This window comes from Odontesthes bonariensis, chromosome 13 (genome assembly GCF_027942865.1).
Source record: "Odontesthes bonariensis isolate fOdoBon6 chromosome 13, fOdoBon6.hap1, whole genome shotgun sequence".
Taxonomy (NCBI): domain Eukaryota; kingdom Metazoa; phylum Chordata; class Actinopteri; order Atheriniformes; family Atherinopsidae; genus Odontesthes; species Odontesthes bonariensis.
The window spans coordinates 16,355,941-16,366,154 of NC_134518.1; positions in this window are offsets into that span (position 1 = coordinate 16,355,941).

A 10,214-nucleotide genomic window follows, 5' to 3' on the forward strand; every position below is an offset into this window, starting at 1 on the left:
ATCTAAGCACAGGATGGAAGCTGAATCTCAACAAAAAGACAAAAAAAAAAGTTGCTAGCCCTCAAGGAGTCATTTCTGATGCTGGTCTCATCCTGCTGAGAAACAGCAGTAAGTGCTTCATCTGTGACAACCATTAGTGTCAGCTTTAGCTTATGTTAGATATCCAGTGAAAATGTATTCAGTTAAAAAAAAAAACTAAAAGAAAACAATAATTTCCCAAGGGAGGCTGCTTTTCAAGGAGTGAGCAAGGAGAAACTGTTTCCTCTTGTCTCTGCCTCCTTTCTTTAATCTCCCTACATCCTTATCTCTTTGATTTCATCTCTAATGGAGCCTTTGAGGAATGAATGCATTCGCTTCTGACTCCATTTACACCTTTTGGCTCTTGAGCTAATACATTTTTCTTCTTAGGAATCCAGCAATGGGTGGATAGATATTTTCATCCTACTTAGTTGAATCAGGCTCTTTATTTGAGATTTTTGGAGAATTCGTACCACTGAGGGGTCAAAACCAAAACACAGTGGAGCTTCAAGATTAACAGCTTATACTTGCAGTATGAGCAGAGGGGATATATCTGCTGTACAAGATTGTGTGATGTGACAGGAAGCTCCTGAGCAGTATTTGGCAAGACCAAACTGTTATTTCCATCATCAGAACAGGAATGGACAAAACGTCCCTAAAGTGTTCAGCCATGAATAGAAATGACAATCATCAGTTCCATAACTAAAAGACAAACAACATCTGCTGGTGAAGAGTATTTGAGATGATTATTAACTGAAGAATACCTACGTTCGGTCCAGAAGGACTTTGGAGATTTCATCATCAACAGTACTTGATATTATTAGATGATATGATGAAATAGCTTTAGATAATCCAAAGAAGAACTATTGCCTGTGAACACAGTTTGTTGCATCGGCAAATGCAGGTTAAAATTCCACAAGATTTAGAAAACCCGACACCTTTTCTTGTCCCAAGATGAAATGAGGCAGTAAAAAACTGTCCTTTGGTCTGAAGAGTCAAAATCTGAAACTGAATTCGGAAATCATTAAGACCGCATACTTCAAAGTGACGAGGAACAATCCAGCTTGTAATCAGTGCAAATCCAGCATCTGTGACGGTAAGGGAATGCATTAGTGCACATTACATTAGCTACATGCACATCTGTGAGGGCACCATTAATGTCGAAAGATATATACAGTGTGCTAAGCAGCTTATGCTGCCATTCAGACGAACGTCTTTTTCGGGGAAAGCCTTGCTTATTTCACTAAGATAATGCTAAATCACACTCTGCCTGTAATACAACAACATAGCCCTGAAATTAAGGTTTTGGGGGTAAAACTTGACAAAGGTGGCCGAGAACTATTGAATGGAAATCTTAATATATATATACTTTTCATCCATAAGTAGAAACTGGCAATATCAGTCTTAATACTGTATTTTTTGCACATCTTTAATTACTGTATAATGCATGATTTAAAATTGAGATGTGGATATGCCCATCATTTGATAGATATGATATCCATCGTAATGCAGACTCAAGATACACAAATGGAAAATATTATTTTATTCATCCTTTCTGCAGGTTGCTGCCTTTGTTCAGAATTGGATGAGATGAGCTGAAGTTGTGTGCATTTGTGTCGCTGTTTGTGTACGAAGTCGTGTGTGCACACTGCATGTTTAAGGGCTCAAGTCGATGACTTGTTTTTTTTTAAAACATCTGATGCACCGAGAAGGACAGCTTATCTGTGACCATGGAAACAGGAAATTAGCCTGATCACAGGCTACGGTAATCTGCGGACTGACACGTAGACACCCACATCCTGAGGAGCGTAACTGACTGAAAGGGGAAACGAACAGTGCGGAGAGGAGGGCAAGAAAAGCACAAAGAGAGTGCAAAAACACTTTGCATGCTGGCATTTTGCTTTGCTTCTTTAACTTTTCACCAGAAAAAAGGTGCATCATTATCTTTAAACTCACTCTCAACTGAGCTCCTCTTAGCTGGTGTATCTGATCACTGGATGGTTCAGTTAGAGGAAGATGTCTCGTCCAGATGTGTTTCAGCAGCTTAGCAGTGTGTATACAGTCGCTTTTAATGGCATGGGATGCAAGCTGTGTGGAGTGATTGAAGCCAGCTCCCCCTGGGGATCCTGCATTAATCTGTAATAAAGTCTACCTCCTCCCCACCGCAATCCTCCGGAGTGCATTTGACTCCTGCCCATCTTCTCTGTGTGATCCCATAATGAAGGTCACAACGATTATGTGCACCCAATCAAATACTTGTGTGTTCATGACTCTAACAGTTGTGCAGAATAGTCAACTAACACATGGAAATACACAGCACAGCATTTTTCACTGTACATTATAATTACTGCAAAAAAAATAAAATTTTAAATCGTGCATGAAACATTTAAACATGCTTGCACAGAGGCATGCTCCCACTGCATGCTTTACTACACACTGATGTTTATGTAGTTATCAGATTGGCCACATGTTTGTCCCCACAGCGTTTATGTGAGAGCCTCCAGACTTACTTCTTTCCCACAGTCTTAATTTCACAGCTGAAGAGAGGAGATGACTCTGTCTACTTGGCACAAAGCACATTGGATAAATGAACAAGATTTGTCCTGAATAAAACATCAAGTGAGAATCCCTGATGCATACAGTGCTGAGCTGAATGCTAAAAGTGAAAAGAAGATCAAGAGGAGAATCTATTAAAACCGTTTAGGTCAATTTTAACGTGTAAGACATGGACACCGCGACCTCTGCTCTCAAGTGCTTTAGAAAGTAAAATAAATGTGGTGTCTATGTAAACATTTAACTTTTAGATTAGAATTTATCTTTAACCTTTGTAGTAACCTTTTTCATTCCATCGATTTTGATTTTAGTCTTAACATACAAGAAATGGCCTGAAACAGCTTGTCAGGGATATATCTTGTTTTCAGTTCTAATGAAGAAAAGTCGGACGAAGCATGATATCAAAGCTTTAACAACTGACTCGAAACACTCATCAACCTCCAAGTCACCTCAAACTTTGCAGACGTAGAAAGAAAAGTCTCTGAGAATCTGACCAAGCATTTTCAGGTTGCTGTTTGCAAAGTTGAGGCTTAGATGATCAAGAAAACTTTCTGAGGCGACTGCTCATGGGATTGTTAGAAAGGCAGAACAAATCTGCAGATTCACAAGACTCTCAGAATTTTTTTTGCACCCTGACCACAACATCCAGTGTCAGCAGTTTGCAATTTGAATGTATTTTTGAAAAAAAGCATTGTGGATTGAGGTTTAAATCGAACCGTTAAGCGCAGAGATAGACAGATTTGGGCATTTATTATTCAGTGGTTTGGGAAAAACTTTGCAAAAAGAGCTGAGAACGGATTCAACTGAATACCAGCCAATTCTGAGAAATTAAAAGTTGGCATGAAATGAGGATTTATTTCACAGAACTATAATCATACACACTTCAAATACTATTTTAACACAAGAGCAGTTGAGGGTTTTGCTCTCAAACCAGATTCAGTGAGGACTTGCTTGCTTAACCAGTTGAGCTACATGGCCCCCCAGAATGCCCCTGAATGTTTCTTATTGAGACCGTCCTCTTCCCAAAGGTAACCCAATGGATCATTTGTTCATGCGGGCAATGAGGACCCACAAGGTTCAAAGAATATGTGACCTCTACTGGTCCTAAGAGCAACTGTGAAGAGTCAAAATGACTTCCACTCAGGTGACAGCTGTTTGGTTTGGATTAAATAAATTCATAGTAAAAAATAATTTATTTCAGTGCTGACCATGATTTTATTTTCAATCCTAACCAAATACTTTTGATTCCTATCCAGCCCCAGGTGATGTCACTGTTTAATCATGAAGTGAAGTGACAGAGTTGTCATAATGTGTTGTGGTGTTGGTGTATCACCAAGGCAAGCAAAGTGGCATCCATCAGGGCGCTGTAAAAATTATTCGTTTTAGTTCTAACTATCATTGTTTTCTAACCCTAATGCTATGGCCCAAATCTGACCAGGAAGTAACAAATGTGTTTTTGTAAATCAGGTTGGGTTATTAAATAATCCTAACCCAGAAGTGTAAAGCTTTTCCTGTCTGTGTGTTGACTCAAGTTCCATGGTTGAAAGTGTTGATTGTCATGGCACCAACGGGAGGACATTAAGGCGTGTTAAAACAAAAACTTGAGGATGACAATTGCTCTGATGTAGAAACACTCACATGTATGGTGTTTTCCTCCTGACGCCCGTGAGGCCGTTCTTTAAAGGATGCTGACACGGGTCATATTCAAGGATATTAATGGACAATCTATTTGGTAGTACTTGTTAAAACTTAAACATTGTAACACAATACGTTTACGGAAGCAATCAGTTGATCTGAATGGAAATAAAAAAAGATAAAAGTCTACTGTGCTCTACATGTCACGAGTTCAGGAGACATCACAACAGCCAGTTCTGGAGCTGGCGCTGTACATCATTTATAACTCTTGCGCCAAGAAGTAAAGTATTCAGTGTCTTTAATGAATGAAAAAACCTTAAAAAAAAAGTTTTATAAATCAAATGAGTGCAAAGTATTTTTATCCAGGTGAGCAAAATAAATAAATGTGGAGGAGAACGAGAAAGAACGATGCAGAATAATCAGAATAACCTTCGAGCCTAATTATTATTTCCAGTCCGTGGCAAATTAATGGCTTATAAGACAGTAAAAGAAGAAGAAAACAAAAGCACTTCAAAACAGTATGTGGTTGATTTAGTTGCCTAGAGGACAATGTTTGTTTAATGTCCCCTGGAGATTTCCTACCGAGTTTCAATAAGAAGAGAGTCGTGAAATTTTCTTGCCCCCTTGAAGAGGCTTAATGCATTATAATACAACACATAAATGCATGCTAGTGTAGACTGTTATTGTTATTTTTTCCTTAAGTGTGTTTCAGTCAACCTGCAGAGCCCATCATGTACTGGTCTCCATAAGACTCCCCATCACTGACAGAGACGACTGTAATTATATGCTCAGCACTGATGCTCTCCAATACCAAAATAGGTTTGTGATTCACCAGCCCACGCGGTGTCCACACACGCACAGACATGAAGTCAAACACACACACTTAGTGTGCAAGCACACAGACAGCTCTGGGCACACCTCTCTAGTAATCAACTCTGATGGAACACAATTAATATCCAATTCCACCAGCCTTTATTTTCAGCTGTGGATTTAAAAAGAAATGAGGAGCTCTGGAGGCAACTGACTCATGCAAGCTGATATTTGGTGAGCTGGTACTGTCAACCTGAGGTCAGGGATAAAAAACAAAAGAGCTCAGGTCAGAAGTTTCTGAGACATTGACACAACTGGCTGCAGGGTAAAATAAAAAGTGCACAAAAGCTTGCACGTATTATCCTTACTCAGTTAGGGAGAAACACAAGATTCCAATCTGAAGTTTTGCATCTGGCCCTTGAGGACATACCAGTGGAAAGCTAGCCGAATCAGTCCTCTTGCTGGCCTTCAATTAATAGCCGAGGCAGGAGGGATGGGTTTCTTGGATTCTCTCCGTTTCCCCTGTAAATCAGACTCACCATGCAGGGAAGGAAGACAACCCCTTCATCCTTTATCTTGCTGGAAAGACAAGCTCATGGAATGCCTCAAGGCAAACTGTATGCGCTGCGCTCTCCTGCCTGGCAGCCCCAGAGATAAACGGTGGGTTTGTAGCCTGCAGTGGAGTTATGTGCGTGTCAGTATATTTGGCCACTGTGGTTAGCTATCGAGACAGATTGGTTTGACAATGAAGGGCAACAATCTAAGAAAGTTGTCATTTTCAAGGGTCCTCTAACATATAAACCACTGCTGAGGTGTAATTTGATTTTCAGAAGATGTTTTGGCTCATATTCTGAACAACAGGAGCCTTGAATTAGTATCAGAGTTGAGAATCTGATAGTTTAATCTGCAGTACCTATTCGGTTATAGCTGTGCTGCTGGCAGGGCTTAAAGATTGCCATGAAATTTTTGTACAGACATTCATGACGCACGGAGAATGAGTAATGCTCCCTTTGTGATAAATTCAAACTCAGCAGTCAGTTACTGTACCTGAGATGCATTAAGGAAAGGTGGATAACCAGATTACAAGATGGGACCTTAATCATTCTTGTTATCAGTGCTCAGTGAGATTATTTGATGAGAGGAAATGTGAAAAAAAAACATCAGTGAAGCAGAAGATGTATTGATTGAATCCTGATTTTAAATCTCCTAGATGGTTTATTGGTGAAAAAAATCATACAACACTTACTGTACAGCATTGTTAATCATAACTGAAGCGTATCTCGTCTATTGTCTTTCTGGCAGATTTCTTTTTGGTGGCACAATCAGCTGTAATCATCTTGAAGCAGGTGGGGATTTGGGCTTGTACAAAGGCTTGACTGAATAAATTAGCAAAAAACCTCTACTGCACATTTTTTCAGGGCAACCTAAAATATATTGTCTCTCTCTCAATGCCCAGCTCGGGTCTACTCTGCCCACAGTTAATGTTGTGGTTCTTGTGCAATTGGGTTTGCTGGAACCTTCATCGTTTGAGGGTTTTCAATCAAATATGATTGAAAACCCTCCTGACAGTGGGTCAGTTCATCTCACTGTTTGTTGTTATATTTGCAATTGACATCTATGACATGTTGCAGACATTGCTGCAAATTTTAGGGATCTACAGTGTGGGTGCAACCAGATTTCACAGAAATACATGACATGAGCCCGATTTCACTGACAGCCTATTATGAGCTAGTGACACATAATGACTTGAAATCAAGACTACGGTTCGACATCATGGAAACAATGACAGTGGAAAGTCAAATAGAGGCATTGTTGTGGAGGGCATGCTTATTCTCACCGTGGACACTTGACTGTACTTGTACTCTCACAGAAGTCCAGTTCTCGTGGCAGTTGATGTAGATGGAGTGGCCCAATCGCAAGGCTCTTAATTGTGTTTTTATTGAATAGCAGAATCTGTTGCTCTGATGCCCCTTTCTTTAGTGATTTTTCAGCTTTTATCACTTTATTTTTCAGTAGCTGTTTGGTTAGGTTTAGACACCAAATCCACTTTGGGTTTCGGAAATTTTTTTGGTTTAGGCAGCTTGACGTGGAAAACGACAATAGAACTAAAGTTTTTTGCTTTCTTTGGAGTGAAATGTTAAAACCCCCACCTTTTTACAGAAGAGGCGGTGTTGTCATCACCAGGAGTCCTGCCTCAGGACCTGTCACTTTACTGACAAAAAGGAAATATGGGAAAAGACTGCTGCTTCTCAAGGTACTGGCATGTAATTTTTATCACAGGACATGCCTAATGCTCGATGTGATGTTGAGAAGTCATCCTTGTTTTATATATTTCTTGGAGAGGGAGCATGTGTTACACTCTGCAGAGTTAAATGGGCGGTCATATTTTTGTGTGACAGCAGCTGAAAACCGATTCCAAGTAGTGCAATCAGTGGCATCTAGTGACACATCACTTTCCTCAGTGATGTACCTCTCCTTAAAATGTTTCACTTCCTGGGAATGCTAGTTTGAGGATTTGTCTGTAAACTGAAGACAGAAACAAAGATGTTGCCTTATTGTGGGATGAGGGGTGTGTGGGTCGGCTACTGCTATATAATCTTATTGCGCATTCGACTTATTGTGGTCAAGAGTGTTTTTATGTCTTGTGGGAATGTCAGTACGATGCTAATAATTTGTTAGCAGAGTCTGAATCCTCTTCGGTTTTGCTTTGGTTAGTAGTTAACAGTCACTAACATCTTAATAGTTAACATCTTGCTTTCCTACAATGTATCTGTCTGCCTAAACACCCACTACTTTTTAGTGTCCTTCTTTCCTTCCCGCTTCAGTGGAGAGATGGATGACTACAGACAAAGATGGAGGAGGCTGCCTGGGACAGCCTGATGGGGAACGTGAGTGAACCATCACTCTTGTAATACAGTGTGGGAACAGAAACTCAGTTGAGTGGAGTGGGATAATAAGACAGGATCGGCCCATTAGAGGTCACCTAGGAGGGCAGACCTGAGATGTGAGCTGGGATGAGGGAGGACATAAACTCACTAGTGTCTATGGGTAACAGAAGCTGCCAACAGGGGCTTGCTAAAAGATCGAGGTCAGGTTATGTGAGTGTGGGGGTGTGTGTGTGTGTGTCAATGCTCGGGGGCTGAACAGGGATGCAATTCATAGGAACACCTCCCAGGTATGCAGTTAAGTTCGAAAGCGGTTGGTGTCATTGTGTGGATATGTCAAGGATTTCGGGACCTGCTGTGAGAGTATAGGTAATGAGAATAGTTCTAGTGGAGATGTTTGTTTATTGGGCACCAGGAAGTATCTAATTAATGCCACCCCAGAGGCCCCAGTGAGACATGACCTTCTGTTCAAAGCCTCCACAACCTCACCCTGCCTGGGCTTCCATTGGCAAGATGTGAATTATTGATAAGAGGATAAACAGCAGAAAATGGGGATGGATGTAGGATTTTCTCCTTTGCATGTACATGTGTGTGTTGTAGTTCATATTTCTGCCGACGACTGAGCACACAGGAAGTCAACAATCTATAAAGGGAGGGTTAGACAAGACAAACCCCTAAGGCAGTCATCTCTTAGGCCTACAGGGAGACAAGCATCCTAAATGGCATGCAATCTTTAGAGACAGGGGTTAAAGGTGATGGGAGAGAGAAAGCAGGAGGTGGAGGAAAGCAACAGGAGTATGACGAGTGCAAATCCTAAATGAATGCAGGAAATGACAAGAATAGACAAACAGGGAGGGAAGGAAAAGTGGGAAGCAGACATAATTTGTCCAAGCATCAAGAAATGGGCCTTTGTTGAATGCAGCACATTGTGCACAGACGCAACGGGGAGTAGAAAATAGGGCAGGGAAGAGAGTGCTGTGACTTCTAAATAAGGCTGATGCTTCTCCCAAATGTTCCGCTGTTATTTTGCCGCAGCTGGGTCTCCCTCACAGGAAACAGATGGAGGTAATACAGCCAGGGGCTGGGTGGACTCAGAAATCCCACTGGGCTATCCGTGAGCAGGCACACTCAGTTTCAGCCCTGATACACTTAAAACTGCTGAGAATTCAATTGGCCGTGAATGTCTGGCGGGCAAGGAGACCAGCGGGGTAGTGAAGTCATAGAGACAAAGACTTCACATGTTGTTCAGAGTGGGTAGTAAGTGGTAAATAAACTAATATGTCAATACACAGTACTAAATGCACCCAGCTGTGCTTAAAGAAATTAATTGAAATTTCGGGTAAAACGCACTTATTAGCTTTTTAGATTATTTTTGGATAATCGACTTAGCAATGTCAATGTCAAACGTTTCAGGTTTTTTTTGTGTGGCTAAAAGAGAAAAGGCTAACAGATATAACAGACAAAATTAATGTAGATTGTGGCTGATTTTCAATCTCATTTCTTCTTGAAATACACTTTCCTGACAAAGCCTGGTCATTTAGAAGCGTGGTCGGGCTCTAGAGTTTTTTTTTCTCCATTTTTTATAATCTGTCTTTTTGCCTCAATTTGACAGAGAGACAAGGAAAGCAAGGGAAGAGGGTGATAACAAGCAACCATGTGAAAAAGAAAGACAAAACATCCTCCTTCAGCTTTGATGTTTTATCAGACAAAATAAAAGTTCAGCTATTCCCTATTAAGTCTTACAATTAGGTATATACACCTCAGATGAACAAAAACACATGGCACCATGTGATAATCTATTTTAGCTTTTGACTTTTGGCTATGCATAGCTCTCTTAACCCTTTAATGTCCTGCTCTACCGTTTGCCAGAGCACATTTTTCAGTGACTATACTGCCTCTACTATACTGACTATATGGTTTAGGTATATAATGCAAAAAGATGTATATGTCATAGCAGTAGTTTTTCCAAGTCAGCAACTTTGTGTTCAGTTTTCAAGAAACATGCTGCTGTGCTTTACGGTCAAATATCCCCACTTTGGCATCCTCTGTCCAAAAGAGATTGTTCCAGAAGGCTTGTTCATGTAGAGTTGAAAGCAGAATCACATTTTTTATGTTTTTATAGTCGCACAGCTCTTCTTTTCTGTTGGCAAAAAATCGAATGCACACATTTCCCCAAATTCCTTTAATCAAATAACTAAACCCAAGCTACAAGCACCATTTTGCACATGAAATTCATCATCTGCTCTTGAAAACTCAGATGCAGCAGCAATTTGACAGCAATGAATAACGCTGCCACTGCCTGAGTTACCTTGA